The sequence below is a fragment of the Thermobia domestica genome, chromosome 15 (assembly GCF_964235325.1).
Source record: "Thermobia domestica chromosome 15, izTheDome1.hap1.1, whole genome shotgun sequence".
Lineage (NCBI taxonomy): Eukaryota > Metazoa > Arthropoda > Insecta > Zygentoma > Lepismatidae > Thermobia > Thermobia domestica.
This window is the reverse complement of record NC_137468.1, coordinates 199,873,255-199,891,926: the sequence shown is the minus strand read 5'-3', so window position 1 is coordinate 199,891,926 and position 18,672 is coordinate 199,873,255. Positions and strand designations below refer to the sequence as shown.

The following is an 18,672-nucleotide window of genomic DNA, read 5'->3' as shown; positions in this document are numbered from 1 at the left end:
ATGGAACCGTAGGCGCCGAGTTTTAAGTTTCTCAATGGGTACTGAGCAGAGATGGAGTGGGTCAGTGGGTCGGTGGGTCAAGTGAGTAGTTTTCTGAGTGGGTCAGTTGGTCGTGGGTCAACAGCATGTGACCCACTGCGACCCACCACCCACGATGACCCACGGCGACCCACCACCCACCGTGACCCACTGCGACCCACCGATTCAGTATGATCTACCGACCCCCTCTGCTCACTGCATTGTAGACAGTATCTTCTGAAGACTGGTAAATTTGTCTTCGTTTTACCTTCAAGACCTTCATTTCCCTTCCTTTTCCACTTGATTCTGTCTACTTACCTGAGGTGAGTATATCTAACCAAGTGAAAAAAGAACTTCAGGCACTTTTGGATATTGATATTTTTAATTGTAATAATAGCAATAGGACTTACACTACAACTTGGCTTTCGAGACCTGTTAGTTTTTAGAGCTAACTACTGGAAAAAATACATTTTTGAATCACTGTAATATATAAAAAATTGAATGTAACTATGTGTGCCTGATCATCACGGTCAAATTCCAAAGTCAAATGAAATTACTTTCGGTATATAGTTAGGCCTTATTCCAAATTGGGATGTTATAATGCTTTTATTATAATGCATAATATCCTAAGGAGGTAGTGAGGATCCGAATTTTTGCGAAAAAAAATGAGTATCTCGCAAGCCGTTAAACTTAGGGAGCTGAAATTCAGTGTATTAACTCTTTATTGAAAATAAACAGAATGTGTCCTAGCATTTTAAAAAATTCTTTATGTGGGAGGGGGGGGGCACTTTCTATATATGGAAAATTTGTAGTGAGTTGGTTTGTAAAAATGATCGAAAACGATCGATGTTATTTAAGAAAAACAATCAGAAACAAAAAATACAGTGCTTGGCTTCATATATCCATTGCTTTCTGCTATAATAATTGCTGAAGCTTATATTTATTATATGGAGCGCTTACAGTACAGGGCAATTAACCCATAAAGTTGTGAGAAAAATAGGCATAAAATTTGTACTGTAAGCTTAATTACACGGAAATTTTAAGTTTGGATTGTACGCATAATTGTATGGAAAATTTTACACTTCTTGTATGGTGATAGAGAGATGATACTTCTTGCTGAGTATTTCAAACCTGACCAAGAAAAATCGTTATCAAACTTAAGTCTAACAAATAGATTGTCGATGAGAAGTTGCAGAAATCGGGTAGAAGTATTATCAATTTCCACGACAGAGTGCGAACGAGGATTCTCCCTTATGAATTTAAAGATGACCGATATTAGAAATAGACTAAGTGCTCAAACATTGTGTAACTTGTTGTTCATCAATGTTAATCGCCCACCGGTAGACAAGCTCAAAGTAGACGAGCTAGTTATTTTTTAGCTGAAGAATGGACATCATTCCACTGCGGATGATTTACCGCCAAAAAGTTACCAACAGGAAATAAATCCGATTTCAGATTTGTTTTAAGGTGGAAAATTACGAGATACGGAAAATGTATACTTGTATTACTAATGGCTTATTTGTGTTATTCAACTTTGTACCTAATTTTTAGTAAGTCTCTTCTTTGGATTAGGTAAACTAATTTGAGTAAATATTCATAATAATTGCAATTATGCATATTTGTAAATTAAATTTAACGTGGTGTTTTAGTGATTACATAAATTACAATTATGAGCATGCTTTATGGAAATGCTCTCACATAGGGTACCCGAGCACCTTTATACCCTATGAACAACTGATTTTTCAAGTCTTTTGTGAGAAAAATACTGTGAACTGAGAAACCATAACCTTTTCCATATTGTACAGGGGTATTTTCCTGCGAATAGAAGTTTCTTGTGGAATGCGTTCAGAAATTAACACTTGCAAAAATACTCTCTTAGTACAAGTATATTTTAGGCACACACTAATTTCCCCCCACCTCGAACTGTTTCAATTTTCTCACTGACAAACACTTTACCATATTATATCGTAAAGGTAAGATCCACCATTATTGTAACAGAGTGTTGCTTGATCGATAGACTAGAAATTCAAACTCCGATTAGTGACAGTTTCACAGTCTTGTTTTATTACAAGTGTAAACTCTTTAGTCAGTTTAGAAGAGGCCGTGGATCGTGTTCAGAGTTGATGACGATGGATTTTGGTGAGTCAAAGTAGGTCAAAGTGGATGAGAGTGGTTCATGGTGGGTGGTGGGTCAGAGTGGGTCACCGTGGGTGGTGGGTCATGGTGGGTAGTGGGTCAGTGGGTCGTAGGTCAAGTTTTCATTGACCTACGCCAACTCTGGTACTGAGGGATCAGTGGTTCCTAAATTCTTTCTGGGAGGGGGAAGAGAAAGATTATCAAGAGCTGTTACAATGAAATGAGGTATGAAGCTATCTTTAAATTGCAACGGCTAAAAATAAAGCACGATTTTCTAAACTTTATATTGAACAAAATTCCTGAACATTTTGAAGATTTTGTTTGTGAATTTCAAACGTGTTTAGCAATAATAGCCAAAATAAGGAAATAGAAAATTATTGAAATAATGATTACAATCAGAAATTTGAGGATAATTTTAGTGAAAGTTAAAAATTATTCAACTGCTTTGTAATTTACATAAAGCATTTTACATTTTTAAAAACAAATTAAACAAAATCAAACACCAAGTTCCTTAAAGGAGTAATTGTACAAAATTATACCCATAGATTATTATTATTATTATTATTATTATTATTATTATTATTATTATTATTATTATTATTATTATTATTATTATCGTTGTAAAGTTATATCGCTCGATCCTCGATATGCCGTAAACCTGAAGATTCTAAAACAGGTATTTTTAAACGATTATTCAACACATATGCATCCCTATCTAAAATTAACCTGGTATCACATGCACTATAGTTTGTTTTTATTACTCACCGCATGAAACTGGAATTTCGAAGTTAATTCCAACGCAAAAATTCAGTGAGTGCTCAGCACCCATTAAGTACATCCAATAAGGTACGGAGCACCCAGTAGTCGGCGACTATGAATGGAACCAATTATTGGAACGCTGAATCAATTGCAAGAAATCCTTCTCGTTGTCTTCGCGATCTTGCGCTGTCCAGACAGACAAACGGACGGATATAATCATTGTATAGAACTTGCCATACTTACATTTGGAAGTCTCTATTAAAAACAGTTGCAACTCCGTATGCCTTGTTTCCGTGGTTTCTGTTATCCTAATGGGCACAGCAGTCAATTCATTTAAGACGAAAACAAAGTACAATTCGTCTTCCAAGATCACGACATTAGTAATGTCCTGTTCTTTGTTCCTTTCCACAATATTTCCATGTTTTTATTCTGTTTCTTTTTTCATGAATGTTTCTCTTCTCTTCCCTTTCATTGTCAGGAGCGGTGGAAGAGAGTATATCTTTCTTCGCGGTAGATATGTGCTTCCCGCGGGACCTCTTTTACAAGACTTCGTTCATGCATACTGAATCCATTTTGGCAAGCGAAAGACCATCAGTCTAGTGTGCGACATTGTTATAAAAGACGTACGAGGACGTTGGTCCACTTGTACTTAAAGTTTATCTCTTATACAATGCACGTTCATCACAATGAGACTCGCACCAACAACAAAAACACGAAATCCAGCCAACCATTTCACTCCCCTGGTGCGGAAGAGCAGGAAGTGTACATACCAGGCACATTGTAAGTCTTTACTTGCCACAAAATGGCGATAACATTTGTTGGGCTCCGGTGCAAGGGTGTAAGAAAACAACAACGCAGGATAAAGGAAAAAAACTGGAGACTACAAAAGGTTAACATTTTGTTGCATTACGAAGTCAAGTTCTCTCTTGTAAGCATACAGGGCCAACCGCTAAGGAAGGGCTTTACCAACGAATAACCAAGCTACTCTTTATTTCACGTTTTATGTAATGTTGCCAACTTAAACACTAACACAGAAATTTCACTGTTGTAAATATCTACGTAGAACTTACAATTGGACATTTTGTAAAAGGCTACTATTTCCGCTACATACTCGAGGGGTCTTTATTTTAGTAATGCATAAACACTGTCATAGAGAGGTTGATCCGTTTCCATCGGAACAGCTTGCATACATCTGCCATATTAGGTTTCATAGAGTAACAAATTACGCATACTACGCCATGGCTCTGTTCTTCCGTCCGAACTTTAGCATTGCTTACACACAGTAGAACAATGTCCGAAATCGCATTTACAGAGGGCGTTAGTGAAACTTATAAGATCCGGGATATGGTAGGCTGTAAAAATCCATTACCATAGCGTGTTACTGTGAAACGGTTACGTGGGGACCAATCAATACGCATATATTATGCAATCTGTCACAAAATTGAAGTTGCAAACTATATTGTAAGGCCAATGTGCATGTATATTGTAGCCCGAAAGAGCAATGGTAGAAGGCTAGACGATGTGCCACCTATCTAGTGACATCTGGAAATTTATTGTGACAATGGATGAAGCATGGGCCTACCTAAAGAAGGGCCGTCACCTACGGAGGTCCATGAAAAAGACCGTTGTAACCAAGGGCGCCGATTTCTCTCTAAATGTGGGGGGACCCATTCAGATGCAGAAAGCATATATGAGGGTTTTAAGACAAATTGCATTCAAATTATGCCAATTCAAATTTATAAATACAATGAGGGGGCCCACATGAGCTTCGGGGGGCCCTGGCCCCCTCGGCCCCCCTAGGATCGGCGCCCTTGGATGTAACTTCGTGCGTCAATGCAAAGAAACTTTCGTGAAAGGTTATTTTGATTGCTACTGCTTTTTGCCACAGAGGGAAGCTCAAAATTCATAAGGACGACATAAATGCTGCTTATTACCAAGATCATTAACAAGATCGGGTATGCAGATGATACGGTTATTATAGCTAGACGCGAAGAACGACTACAGGAGATGATTAACAAAATAGTTGACATTGGGAAACTATATGGAATGGAAAGCAACATCAAAACATCGGAAGTCATGAGAATACCTCGTGGAAATGCACAAGTCAGAGTAGAACAAAGAGAACTTGAAGTCGATCATTTGAAAAATCTGGGAAGTATTTTGACGAAAAACGCGTACTGCACCAAACAGATCAGATCGAGAATTGTCATAGCTAAAGAAGCATTCAACAAGAAAAGGTCACTCTTAACTAACAGCCTTAATATGGGACTAAGGAAGAAATTGCTATATGTGGAATATTGGACTTTATGGTTCAGAGATTTGGAGGTTACGCAAGGTAGAGAAGAAATATTTAGAGAGCTTCGAAATGTGGTGTTGGAGGAAGATGAAGATAAAATGTAATAAGAAAGAGTAACAAACAAAGACGTTTTAAAACGGATAGGAGAAAAGAGGACGCCTCTAGCCACCATCCATCGTAAAAAGGCCAATTGGATTGGACACATCTTGCGAAGAAATTTTCTTCTTCATACCGCCATAGAAGGAAAGATGGAAGAAAAGTAAGGAATAGGAAGAAGAACCACCAAGTGATCGATGATTTGCAAAATAGAAGAAAATATTGAAAGTTAAAAGAGAAAGCTGAAAATCGAGAAACATGGAAGAAACATTTCCAAAACTAAACTAAAAATTAAGAAGAAAAAATAATCCTCACTAGTCCCAATACTTGCCAAAAGTCAATTATTACTATAACTACTACTGCGTGCCCTTGTGCACGTGGTCCCGAATTCGATTCCTGACGAGAAAGCTTCGAAATTTAAACGCATTACACTGCTTCTTATTCCACCTTAAACCGTGAGGCCATACAGGGACATACGCATGAATTTATTTAGGGAAGTCCAAAGCTTGTGGAATGGTCCAAATTCAATATGCGGATAAATTACATTAAAATTTTGTAACAATCGCCCAGAAAAATCGGAATTTTGGGAAGGTCCGAACCCCAATTACCCATGACCCTCCTTCTGCGTACGTCCCTAGGTCCACGTCTCGTATAGTTTCATTGCTGGAAAGGAGAGCTAACTTCAACAATTGCATTATTAGTATCATAAATAGTTGAGGATTCCCACACTTTCAATTTGCCTGATTCGTTTCCAATCCTGAATAGGCACTGATGGAAACAATGCAATCACCTGTTTCAAATATTTGCCTAGTTTGCCTTTGGTCACTTGTTTGATTATTTTAATTAATGTCAAAATTTCTCTTGTATTCTAGTTAGTTCAGCTACTATAAAGACTGGCATTTAAGTTCGCCTTTACACCAAAAGTGAGGATATTACCGTAGAAGTATTGTCACTCTTTAATAATCAAATGAGCAATTCCGCCACCATTTCCAGAATATCACAGTCGTTGTGAATGTAATCTTTATTCCACAAGAAAAACCATCTTTAACAAATATTCGTTAGTGATGGATTCCAGAATTTGATTTAAATATCTCGGCCATGGACTTTTGCTTGATAAACTTTCTTCTCACGAAATTCGAGGATACTTTCATGTTCTTCGTTCACATATAAAAAATCCACCTCAGCGCTTCGTAGACCAAGATTCTAATTGATTCTCATTCTTCTTTTTCATCATCATCATCATCATCATTGCCTGCCTTTTGGGACGAGAAAGAAAATGTTGCAATGTTCCGTTGGCAGATGTTAACGTGCTCTCAGCCTAGAATTTAAATGAAGTTTGAAATCCCTCGTTTGGAGAGAGACCTACGTGCTGCATTAAGGAATCTAGCCAAGAAATGACAATGAAAAAATGAGGAGATATATAAGAGGATATGGCTTCTTAAATCTTCCAGACAAGACTTGAAGTAATTTCATATTTTGTCAAGTGTATAATATTGTTCCAATTGTACGCTAACGACTCAGTTATCAAATTGTACTAATACGAAGAAAGTGGGTACTTTCTTGCGTAAGTACCTGGTTCGCATATAGATTCTCTGGCTCAGTGCTAGATCGTTCACCTGGGGCGCATGGAGTCCTTCATTTGACCCCAGCTCGCGTCAAGTGAGCTTTGTGGTGGACAAACACCGTGTACGTAGGCTTTCTCGGGGTTCTCCAGTTTCCTCCCACTCTTCATTCCACCATTTCATTCATTTCTCATGCTCCGTGATCACCGTCTCCTTTATCTTACCCAGTATAACCATGGGACGTAAAATAATTTCATCTTAGATCATTTCTTTTTTGTTCATCTGCATTCACGCTTTGCAGCGTTTCGATGCTGAAAAGGAACTCAAAATCATTCAACATTCAAAGAACTTGTTTGTTATTTGTATCTTTGCCTTTTGATTCGGGAGGTTCAGGATCTCTGCCTGCATAAAGTACGTGTAGATTCGATTCTGTGTTCAAGTCTAAGGTTCAATTCGTTTGTCTGGCAGAAAAGAAGTAAAGCTTGTAACAAATATACAATCAAAGAGAAAACCTAGAATATTATTGTCTTGAGTTGATTTTGAGTTTAATGTCTCTTTCAGCAGCGGGACTATTTGACACGGGACCTACTGATTAACATGGAATTCGAACCACATGAGCTCCCACCGGGAACCGAACCCGGGTCTCCCACGTCTATGGCGCGTACGCTAACCGCTTAGCCACGAAGGAGCTCTAGAATATTATTGAGAGATAATAGGTGAAGCCAGAATTTCCTTTAATGTAATCAATCACTGAAACGTGGTCTGCAATATTTTCATGAATATATATTCCGAATACTGAGTGTCAGCAAATCCTAAATTGATAAGCAATATCAATCATAATCATCTTTAGATTTAATCATCTCCGGAAACGGAATTCAATATTTTCAAAAAATAAGGGCCAGTTATTATCTAATGTGTGATAACAGTAATGCAGTGTCTCATATATCTTGTCTTCAAACATATGTGACTTATTCGGAAATTAATTTATATATATATATACAGGGGCGGATCCAGGATATGATCAAGGGAGGGGCTAAACCATATTTTACCGTTTTATCCAGTGTAAAACAGGATTGAAGTCCATTTTATCCAGTGTATACCTGAGCGTCAAGGGGGGGGGACTATAGCCCCTATAGTCCCCCTGGATCCGCCACTGTATATATATATATATATATATATATATATATATATATACTATAGTGTTTCAAAACAACACGGACAACGTTTGGGAGGTGATTCCTGACACCAAGATAAGACGAAAAGTATAGACCAACCTGGGTACACAAATGCTTCCTTTCGGAATTATAGGCTACCGAAAACGTGAAAAAAAAATGAACTTCAAAAGTCCATAGCTCCAAAACTATGAGGCCTACCGTATGTGGGCTATCCAAAGATACATGTTTCAGAATCCTATGGTACTCACGCAACAAGTTCTGGAGAGGGAGTTTGGCTACGGTCTTATAATTTGAAGTACTCACAAACCACCTCTACAAAAATTGTTACGGAAGTACCGCAGGATCCCTGAGTGTCCTGGAGGATGCGAGAAAGAAGTTAGATGTTCGTGGAGAAGCTGGTGTGAATGTTACCGCTAAGTTCCAGAGGGTACTGGAAAGGAAAGGTTCGTGACATTTCTCAGTGTGTGTAAAATTCTGAGTGGAGAAGTCACAGAAGATTTGCATGATATTTCCCCCGAGAAAATTCACTTCATGTAATACCCCCTTGTGAGATCATATGATGTAGAAAGGTAATTCTCTTCCTATAGAAATGTAATGTCAGATAAGCGTCTTTGTCTGCCTTTTGAAAACGTCGCAAAACATATCGTAGTGTATTGTTTTTTCTAAATAAGTGCCTCAGATAGTGTTTGGATTGTATTTGAATATTAGAAGAATTGTAACATTTCTTAAACTCTTATACAACAAGTGATTGTTTAGAAATAAACAACGATCAGTTTTAACTGAGTGCAGTGTATATATTAGTGTTATGTTTCTAAATCCATGCAAGAATAGTTTTAGTAAGTACATTGTGAAAACGTTCTATTATATTTGATATGCCTCTACTAATATTCCAAAACATATTTTTTTTTTTTTCCGAGTTGAACTGCGTTTTGTTTCATGTTTAATGAATGACCTAATTATTGGAAAGCTAGGCAAATTCATTTTCAAATTTTCTGAATTAAATTAAATATCACACATATAGTATATGTATACAATATGAAGTATTCAAATTGCATTTAAAAAAAAACTATAGCAAAAAATATATTTTAGCTATCGCCAAGTCCCCTGTTACCATGGGCGGAGTTATGGCGGGCATGGGGGAAATTGACCCCAAACTTTTTGACAAAAAAATAAAAATGTTACCTATAAGAAGACCGCCTATCAGGACCTCCAAGACCGACGAAAAGGTCTCCCCCCCCAGCAGACAATTCCTAGCTCCACCTATGCCGGTTACCCTCTTGCCCTGTCTCGGTTACATAACATTCGTGCTAGTGGGCATCTAGCGAAAGTTTTTTTAGTGTCTTTCGCACAATAGTTCATATAATGCACATTCACTGAAGCCCTCCTAAAGTGAATCTGCACAGAGGAATATAAGTCCACGCCCCAAAAATGATTATTTAAGTTACAGACAGTAGATTTATTGAAAAAAGAATTATATATGCAATGAATTTAGTATGGATTCGTAGCAGGCCCGTAGCCAGCCCAAAAATGTAGGGGGGCCCAGTAGAAGATAGGGGGGCCCGACCCAACCATATTATAATTCATCACCATATTATAGTTCATTTGCAAGCCTACCAAGAAAATTTTGGGGGCCAGTGAAAATTTAGGGGGACCCGGCACACCCTAGCCCCCCGTGGATACGGGCCTGATTCGTAGAATAAATTTGCACCATGTTTGCAGCATCTTTGTTTTGTTTTTACAGTAAGTGAGCGAGAGACTGACCTAACGATAAGAGAATTCTTGGTAGTTGTAATACACCAGTTGAAATGCCCCTTCTTCGATTGAAGAGTATAGGTTTATGGAAAAGTAATTGAACCTTCCGTCCTTAGGACAGGCATTTCAAATGTGAAGAGAAAAATTCATAATGTCATCTCCTTTCCTCCCCTACACCACCACCTTGCTGATGAAAACTGAACTTGCACTTAAACGCCACCTGTAGTGTCACTGTTCACCTCAGCGATCCTATAAATTGTGAATTGGACCCTGATAATTATTCATCGTTTTCGATTGTGTGTACATGTCATCCCCACACAAAAATTATCAACGTAATATCTAAGATACTTGGAAGCCTGCGATTGATTAGTGACTATGCAGCGTGGTCCGGAAGTGGGCGTACCCCTAATTGGTGTTTTAGGTTTTACCCACATTTGTTTGGTAACATTGTTTGGCATTGTCTGTTGTGATACAGCAGGATGAAGCACCAGCGCACTTCGCGATTCACATGCACAATCACCTGAATCAGACGTTTTCTGGCCGCTGGATTGGAAGAGGTTGTGCATCTTCACCAGCTCCCTTTGTCTGGCCTCCAAGAAGTCCCGATCTAACGACACCAGATAATGCCCTCTGGGGTTTCATAAAGCTACAAGTAAGAAACACTCGATATCACACAACGCAGGAATTATGAGCAGCTGTGGAACATGCCTTCACCGGAGTATCTCTGCAAAACATCTGCAAAAACTTGGCGCAGAATTCAGTTCTGTTACGACATGGATGGTGATCATACCGATGTTTATGACTCTTTAAGACTTCAAGGTAACTGTGTACAGACATTCTACCACAACTAACATTATACTGTTGAAAGTGAAGGGGGTACGCCCACTTCCAGACCACCCTGTACATATATGAGAAGGATAGGAGTACTAGTCATAGGGAACTGTTGAACTTTTCAAAGTAATTGAGGATATTTGACTGGACTGAATCCTTTCTGGGATGCATTTCAGATTAGTGGATCTATTAAACAAACTAATTGGACCGACTGAAATAAATCAGTCTAAGCTATCTGAGACAGTCAAAGAGGAGGTGCAGATTAAGAATATGAGCGACATTTTTTGGGTGGGGAATTTACGTGTAAAAATCAGTTAATTCACAAATGAAGAATGGTATCTAAGGAACTTAATTATGTAGGTGGTCAACCTGTAACTCATAACCGTGTGCACCAACGAAGTTTAAACGAGCGTTCACTTAAACGCGTTCAACATCAAACTTTCAAGTTTAAACGTGGTTCCAGGACTTTTGTGCATCATTGAAAGTCGAAGTTCAGTACATCTCGTTTACACAAACTTCGGTTAATTTGTAAAATCGACTCTGATTGGTTGTCTTGTGTCTCGTATCTTCGTTTAACAAAGTAACAAAGAAAGTATACCGTGTGCCAGTCTTTTCGACTTTTGAGGTTGTGTGCATAGAGTTGTGAGTAGTCTAATTTCAGTGATCGTAATTGTGATGGAAAAAATAATGAAACCACGAGCAAAAAATTTCTCCGAACATGAGAAATGTATTGCAATTTCATTAGTGGACAAATACAAATACATTATTGAATGTAAACGGATTGATGGGGATGAAAGTTTCCAGTTGCATAAAAACGCAATGTAATTAGCAAGCAATTTAAAGGCGAAACACAATTGTTTCTTTTTGTTGTGAAACTTAAAACGACCCGCTCGGGAGAGTAAAACTCTCGGAAGTGTTTTCGCGCGCTACTCTAGCCAGCTGTTTTAAGTTGGTTACAAAATTTATATTATGGGGGTCAAGGTGAAACAAAACTAGTCCTGCGAGGCTTCTGACACGTTCCTACTACTATTACTACTACTACTACTACTTATGTGCACAAAAGTAAATAAATCACTTTTTCGAGTATTACTTTCATGTTATTTTAATCAAACAACTTATGAAGATTTTTAAGAAATTAAAAAAAAACTTTCCTTGGGCCGGGTTTGAACCCACGCCAAAAGTGATTTTTGTTACTAACCCATAGCGCTAGCGAGGAACGACTTGAGCAAGCGTTTTGTTTCTGCTTTACATATATATGCCACGTGGCAAGAAGCAGACATCACCATCCAATCTGAACGGCGTATTTAGTTTCTCCTTCCGGGAGTATTACTTTCCCGAGCTAGCCCTATGCTTAACTGATCTTCAGTATTCTCCAACAACATTAAAACTGAAGATTTATTCAACGGGAATCTTTTTCGAAAATCTTTCTCGCTGAACATTTCAAATGGATTACAGCGATCTTTCATTACTCTATGAGGCCATATCTCCTCTAAATACTTTAAATCCTAAAGATTATATAATTACTTTCGGACATTGTGTGCACCACAATAACAAATTCCACTAATACTACAGACTGACTTCGATCAACGAAGTTTAAACCCTCAAATTCGGCCGTTCAAACTAAAACCAAGTTTATCCATAATTTGGCCGAGACTTAATCTTGAATGTTGTTGGTGCAACAGACATTTTCACCGAGCTTGGTTATGATCCTCGTTCAACACTTGGACTTCGTTCGTGCATACGGCCATTAACCGTGTATTTTATGTAACAAGTGTAGTGTTACTAGTATGAAACTATGACAAGTGTTGTATGATGGATAAAATAAGTGAGTGCATTCGAAAGTGGACTGTTTAGATATTTTCCCCGAGCGTAATATTTTTGCACAGTATGGAAAGATGTGTTTACAAGTGTAACATTACTAGTATGAAACTATTACAAGTGGTATAGAAACTCGCGTCACGGCAAAAACCCACATTAAGGAACTTGTAAATGCAACATAAAAGTGCTAACCTAATCTTATCTGCCCTAGCCTACGCTACGTAACCTATCCTAGTTTACTATACTAACGCAAACTTCCGTACCCTACTCTACTAAGCTAACTTACCCTACCTTTCTCTACTAACGTAACCTGTGTTAGTCTACTCTACTAACCTAACTAAAACTGGCCTGCACTATTAATTTAACCTAACCTACGTTACTAACGTAAATGCTGCTTATAGCGACTACCTAGCAAAGGTTGCTACGTGTTTTTCGCATTAATAGTTTTTTTAAATGGGTTTTCAGTCTGCAATCGTTGCGTAACTATTCGGGCATACACCAAGAAAATGTCTACAATGCATTAGGGTATTAGGTTTCAAGCAGGAATAGGAATGAAAAGAAAATTTTAAAAAGTGGTGTTCATATTCCTAATCTGTACGAATCAGAATAATGAATAATATCATAGTTTGCTATCTTAGATTGCTTTACGAAGACTTAAATTTATTTTAGAATGCAGACTGGTAGTGGCACCATAAGACTTCTGCTTAAGTGCCAATGAAGTTTTAGTGGAAAATGAAAAGAAATCTTTTGGTGCTTTTGAGTTATTGTGTATGTGTGCATTCAGTATTTAGTGACACATATGGTAATCGTTACAATGCGTTTTAACTACTCAGCAGGTATTGCAACTGGAAGAAATTTTTGGTCTTGAATTTTAACAGTTGTTAATGTAATTCATTGATCAGGTAAGATATGATAAGTCTCCTTTCGGCCTTCCATAAGACTACAATTGTAATACTTCTTTGCGGAATCATTTAATGAATGATCTTACATTTCCTCAAAATTAGATTTAGTTTCAGAGAGCCTACAAAAATTATTGTGTGACTCCTTAGAGTATGTGTACTGCTTAGCCAAAATTATATAGATAAAAAAATGTACTTAGGGAAAGATCGCTACTCAAATACGACCTTTTAAGGCATTGCGAATATAGTGAGATGGAGTTGAGTTGATTTTAGTTTAGCGTCCCTTTCAGCAGCGAGGCTATATGAGACGTGGACCTACTAATTAACGTGGAATCCGAACCACATGAGCTCCCGCCGGGAATCGAACCCGGATCTCCCACGCCAAAGGCGCGTACGCTAACCGCTTAGCCACGGAGGAGCTCTATAGTGAGATGGAACATTGTGTTTAAGAGTTCTTAACTCTTACGCGTTTAACGTAACTTTTTGATACACACAAACTAGCTACTGTTCCTCCCCAAAATAATCTCTGCCACTCTGCTTGCCTCTCTCCCTCAAAAAGTGTAATTGACGTCGTCACTTTTGAAGACAATCGTAACTAGAATTCTGCGTACAGATTATGAATACGGGAACAAATTTATATAACAGTTAAACATTCATTTCTTCGTGGAAATAGAGTCCACATGCCTTCTAATACACTCTTCTTTTGTTGGCACAGACGCATGCATATATTTCACATGAATTGGGCAAAGTTTGAGGAAACACCAGAAATAATTGTTCAAAAAGTACAATTATTAAATTAGTTATGTTCTAATACCTTCTAGACTTTTATTTTGCGGGTTCGTCGTGATAATTTCAGGCGATTTCCACCGGGGAGGGATTTCAATACACAGAAGGTGAAAGTAGTACTGTGAAAACATAGATAACCGTTGTGAAAACATAGAAACTGCGCCTGCTCAGCAACTGTATATGAATAATTATAATATGTTATCAAACTTAATGCCATAAACTTTAAGCCTGCATACATATATGCCATAAACAATATACTTTAAAATATATGCATGCCATTTAACTATTACTAGTGAGAAAAACTCATATCAATCGGTACTATATGGTCATTATAAGCTTCTGTTGCATCTGTTCCTATTCAGGGTATGGCGAAGTTTGAGAGCCCATATGACAGTGGCGTTCATCTGTAGGGAAGCACGACTAATGAGGCTATGAGCATAAAGGAAGGCAAGTGGAGAAATATGCACCAACTTGTGCTAGGTGGTCGCTGCAAGTTACCTTTGTATTACTTCCTTCATAAATTAATTCATTTTACCGGGATTTTTTAAAATGTTCCCATATTCTTAATCTGCACAGAATTTATTTCGTATTCGTGTGATTCATTTACAATCAATAACCAACTTGGATCATAAACGTATCATTTTTTTTATAGCCATAAAGTAGACCTGTACATAAAGCAGATAGTATCATAATTCATTTTTCTTAACTAGTCACAATTGCCTTGCTGTTTCTGTTATTAAGAAATTGTGTGAGAACGCTAAGTCTCTGCATGTGAAAAGAAACAATCAAGGCGTCACACCCATTTCTGTTTTTCAATGTGTATCGGATAATTGATCAAGTTCCATTTTGAAATCAGCAGCTAATAAAGGTATACAACATTCTGCCAGCTATGATTAGAACGTAAAGTATCCCCTGCGGCAGCAGGAAAACATTTTGAGTGCTTTGTTTCCGCGTGCTGTAAGAGCAAAGAAGAGTTTTGCTGCTCAAAGGTAATAATTTGCATGTATTTTAGGAAAGAAATGGATCTCCATGAAGCTGACAATTCACGTAATTGCTACCTGTAGGCATTCAGCAACCAATTTTGTAAATGGTGATTTCTGTTGTGGCTTTTCAGCTTTTTCTGAAAAGTGATAGAAAGGATACGATTTCCACTGCACAAAATATTCAATTGAGAGTTCACTCAGCGATCATCTGTGAGAAGTACGGTACGCGTTGGAATAAATATTCAGCCTTAAAAGAATTGAACCTTTTTAGGTCAAAGTTGAGTTTTTTGTTATTTGAAAATAGTACTATGAAACTGTAAATGCAGCATTTTATTCCATGACCTTCTGCTACTTTTGCAGTAATAAGATAGTCCGATCGCTATAGAAACAGTGACGTCATTTTGGGTTTCTGGGAAAGGGCAATTACTCCCTGAGTTCGGGATATAAATTAATTTTAATCAATATTATTATATATAGTAATGAAAAACGTGAAATACTGGTACTATTTATTTCAGAGAGCCTTGCCCCATCCCAATCAAAATATGAAATATCATTGCTGTAAAAGAAATTCTGTGGTTTCTTGACACCTGAGTTTCACAGGCTTGTTTTGAAAGTAGTATAAGACCATTCAGGAAGTATTGCAGAGATCAGAACAAATGACACTCTGACGGTGCGAAGTTCGGGCTATACTGTGGTTGCATTAGAACCTCCCAGCAAAGTTATCTCAACTTCTAAGGAGTCGTTAAATATGTATGCGCTCTGGTGTTGTCAGCGTGTTATACCACTCCGCTTCTATTGACCAATTCCGGTCGTGTCTTTTGAATTTGTAGGGGCACGTGCGCTGATAGTCGACAATACAGATGGGGAATAAGTGTATGGATTGTCTGTCTATTTGTAGAATCCCTGTAACGCGGCGACCATTGTGCTACCACCAGTACGTCATTGTATTTGTCAGGGTCGACTTTGTGTGTAATCGTTTTGAATCGACAGCAATATCTTTCCGCGTTTGCAGGATATTCGGCATTATATCAGCGCGTTTGCCGGTATGTGAACGCCTCACGACAACACGTTTACGATTCATGTTCATTGCTTTTTTTTTTTTTTTGCTAAATTTCATGTCTATTCCACCTTAAAACTGTAGGTACACGTGTTATATAGCCTCGATGTCGAAAAAGGGACGCTAAACTTCAGAAAAGAATCCACTGAACTCATGTAGGCCAAACTTCGCATGTAAGTAGGTCGTGGCCTGCTTACTACACAGATCCTTGGTTCATGAACCGTTGACTGAACTTGGCAATTGGAACTAGTCCTACAATTCTGCTCCGAGGCTCAGGAAGACGGTGATAGTGACAATGAACAAAGTGGTGAAATAATAAAAAAAAAAGAGTGGTAGGAAAGGGAGAACTAGTACTTTTTGTTTTACGTCCCACGATTATGTCAGTTAGGCTAAAGGAGACGGTGATGATGAGTAATGACTGAAATGGTGGAATGAAGAAAGTGGGAGGAAACGGGAGAACCCCGAGGAAACCCACGCCCAGGATGTTTGTCCACCACAAAGTTCACTTGGTGGTGGCTGGGATCGAACCCGGGACCCCAAGCACCAGAGGTGAACGCTTTACCACTGAGCCACCGCGGCCCAAACAAAATCCTGAGGCCAAGATACAGTACCAAGGGGGACAGAAATGGAAAATGGCGGAAATTTCATGATGATGAGCCGCGATTTTTACCGTTCACCAAGTCTAGGAGACTCAAGTGAGCAGGTCATTTAGCCTGAGTGGCAGAAAGAAGAAACATTTTTCAAGTATAAGTGGAAACCCAATCGGAAGAAACACCGTTAGGAAGATCTAGACGCAGATGGCAAGACAATACTAACGGTGGACCTCAAAGAAATAGGAATACAAAATAGAAACTGGATGAGTTAGCTAAAGATAGAAGTAATAGATAACTTTTGTGAATGCAGTGTTGAACTTCCATGTTACATAGGCCATAGTGTAAGTGAGTGAATGTGTGTTTCTACGACCTGGCAATTATGAACCGTTCCTGCCTTTTTGGCTACGTTACTGGTACGTATTTATAGTAAAGCTTTGTTAAACTCAGTGAAAACTTTTTCAATGAACTTAAAACGTTCGTTACTGAATTCTCTCTCTCTCTCTCTCTCTCTCTCTCTCTCTCTCTCTCTATATATATATATATATATATATATATATATATATATATATATATATATATATATATATATATATATATAATGTGTGTGTTTTTGCGATTTTTTCAGTTTTGAGCCCTCCATCTGATAGAACATCAAAAACTATCTGAGAAAGTGTATTTTTCGCGTCATAGCGTTCCCGAGATATTAGCTTTAAAAAATGTTCCGATTTCAGGAGATTTGAGGAGCCATATCTTGGGAACCGAAAATCATAGAAAGATGATACTTTGCAAATTTTTCAATTTTAAGCCCTCCATTTTGAGCATGTGTCTTCGTAAAACGTTTTAACAGAACTCTTAAAACATGTGGAAAAATTTTAGTGCTCAAGGAAATTATAAATGGATAGATTTATATTACAAGAATCATTTAATGAGTATAATAATAAAGTACAGAGAACAATTAGTATAAAGTCTCTACAAGTTAATAAAAATTTATTCATTTTAAGTTCGTTTTGACAATGCTCTTGGAGCATTCTAATTTTTTTCTTCGAAATCTTGACAGTCCGCGTATTTTTTTTCTTCCATCTGTTTCTACAGTACGTGTTTTACTTGTTCACTTGAAAGTTTGTATGCTAGGTTGCTCATTACTCATGTAATCAAAACAACAAATTTGTAAAATTTTTGTCTAGTAACATTTCTCGTTTCCATTGTAGCAAACAAATCTGAAACTAAAATTGTATCTAATTGTCGAACTTGGAGAGCAGTATTTGAAAAGCTAATATCTGTAGTGTGAAGAACCTTAAGTTGAATGGTCTTTTCTTCTCACTGTGTTTACATAATTAAGAGTAAGTGGAAGATGGATGAGGATGTAATTAAGAACATTCCGTTGACAGCTACATTTAACTGGCCTTTTTTTTTCTTTCTTTCTCTATTCTAAAGTGTTCCCTTAATATGTATGCAAATGCTAGTCATTCGCTGCCAGTGTAAATGTTTGGTCAAATCATGCAAAATCTGCAAAGCTTCAACTGAGGGACTGTGGAGCGGAGTCCAGAAACCTCTCTTACTCTCTCGTGACCACTACGTGACGTAATTTAGTCTGTTCGTTGGGTGTCCACGGATCATCTTCCGTTCATTCATCTAATGACTTAATTGCTCGACACTCGCGCTTTCAGGGTTGCTAGTCGTCCTATGAATATTGCTGGTCCATGGTTTTTATATATCTTTTCTTGTTGGAACTTGATGATTCTGTAAACAACGAGTTTCATCAAATAATTTTATTCAAACTTTTTTTCCTGTTTGTAAATAACTAGCTATGGGACTAGGAAACTTTGTGGTTCATCGCCAGTAGATCCTATCGAATGCTAGACTAAAGTCCGGCTCAAACCTCTTGACGTCTGTCGAAAGCCAATGGTGTGC

The 18,672-nt window shown here is 37.8% G+C and overlaps 1 protein-coding gene across 5 annotated transcripts in view; it reads left to right on the top strand.

Annotated features, from left to right (window-relative positions):
- Pgant9 (polypeptide N-acetylgalactosaminyltransferase 9) overlaps positions 1 to 18,672 on the top strand; it is a 925,839-nt gene that overhangs the window by 236,850 nt on the left and 670,317 nt on the right. The window contains exon 1 of one of the 5 annotated variants that reach the window (XM_081741023.1): positions 13,203 to 13,345. The exons of the other annotated variants lie outside the window; for them this stretch is intronic. The gene's annotated coding sequence lies outside the window, so the exon portion shown is untranslated. Of the gene's footprint in view, positions 1 to 13,202; positions 13,346 to 18,672 lie in introns of those variants that run through there. 5 annotated transcript variants of the gene reach the window in all.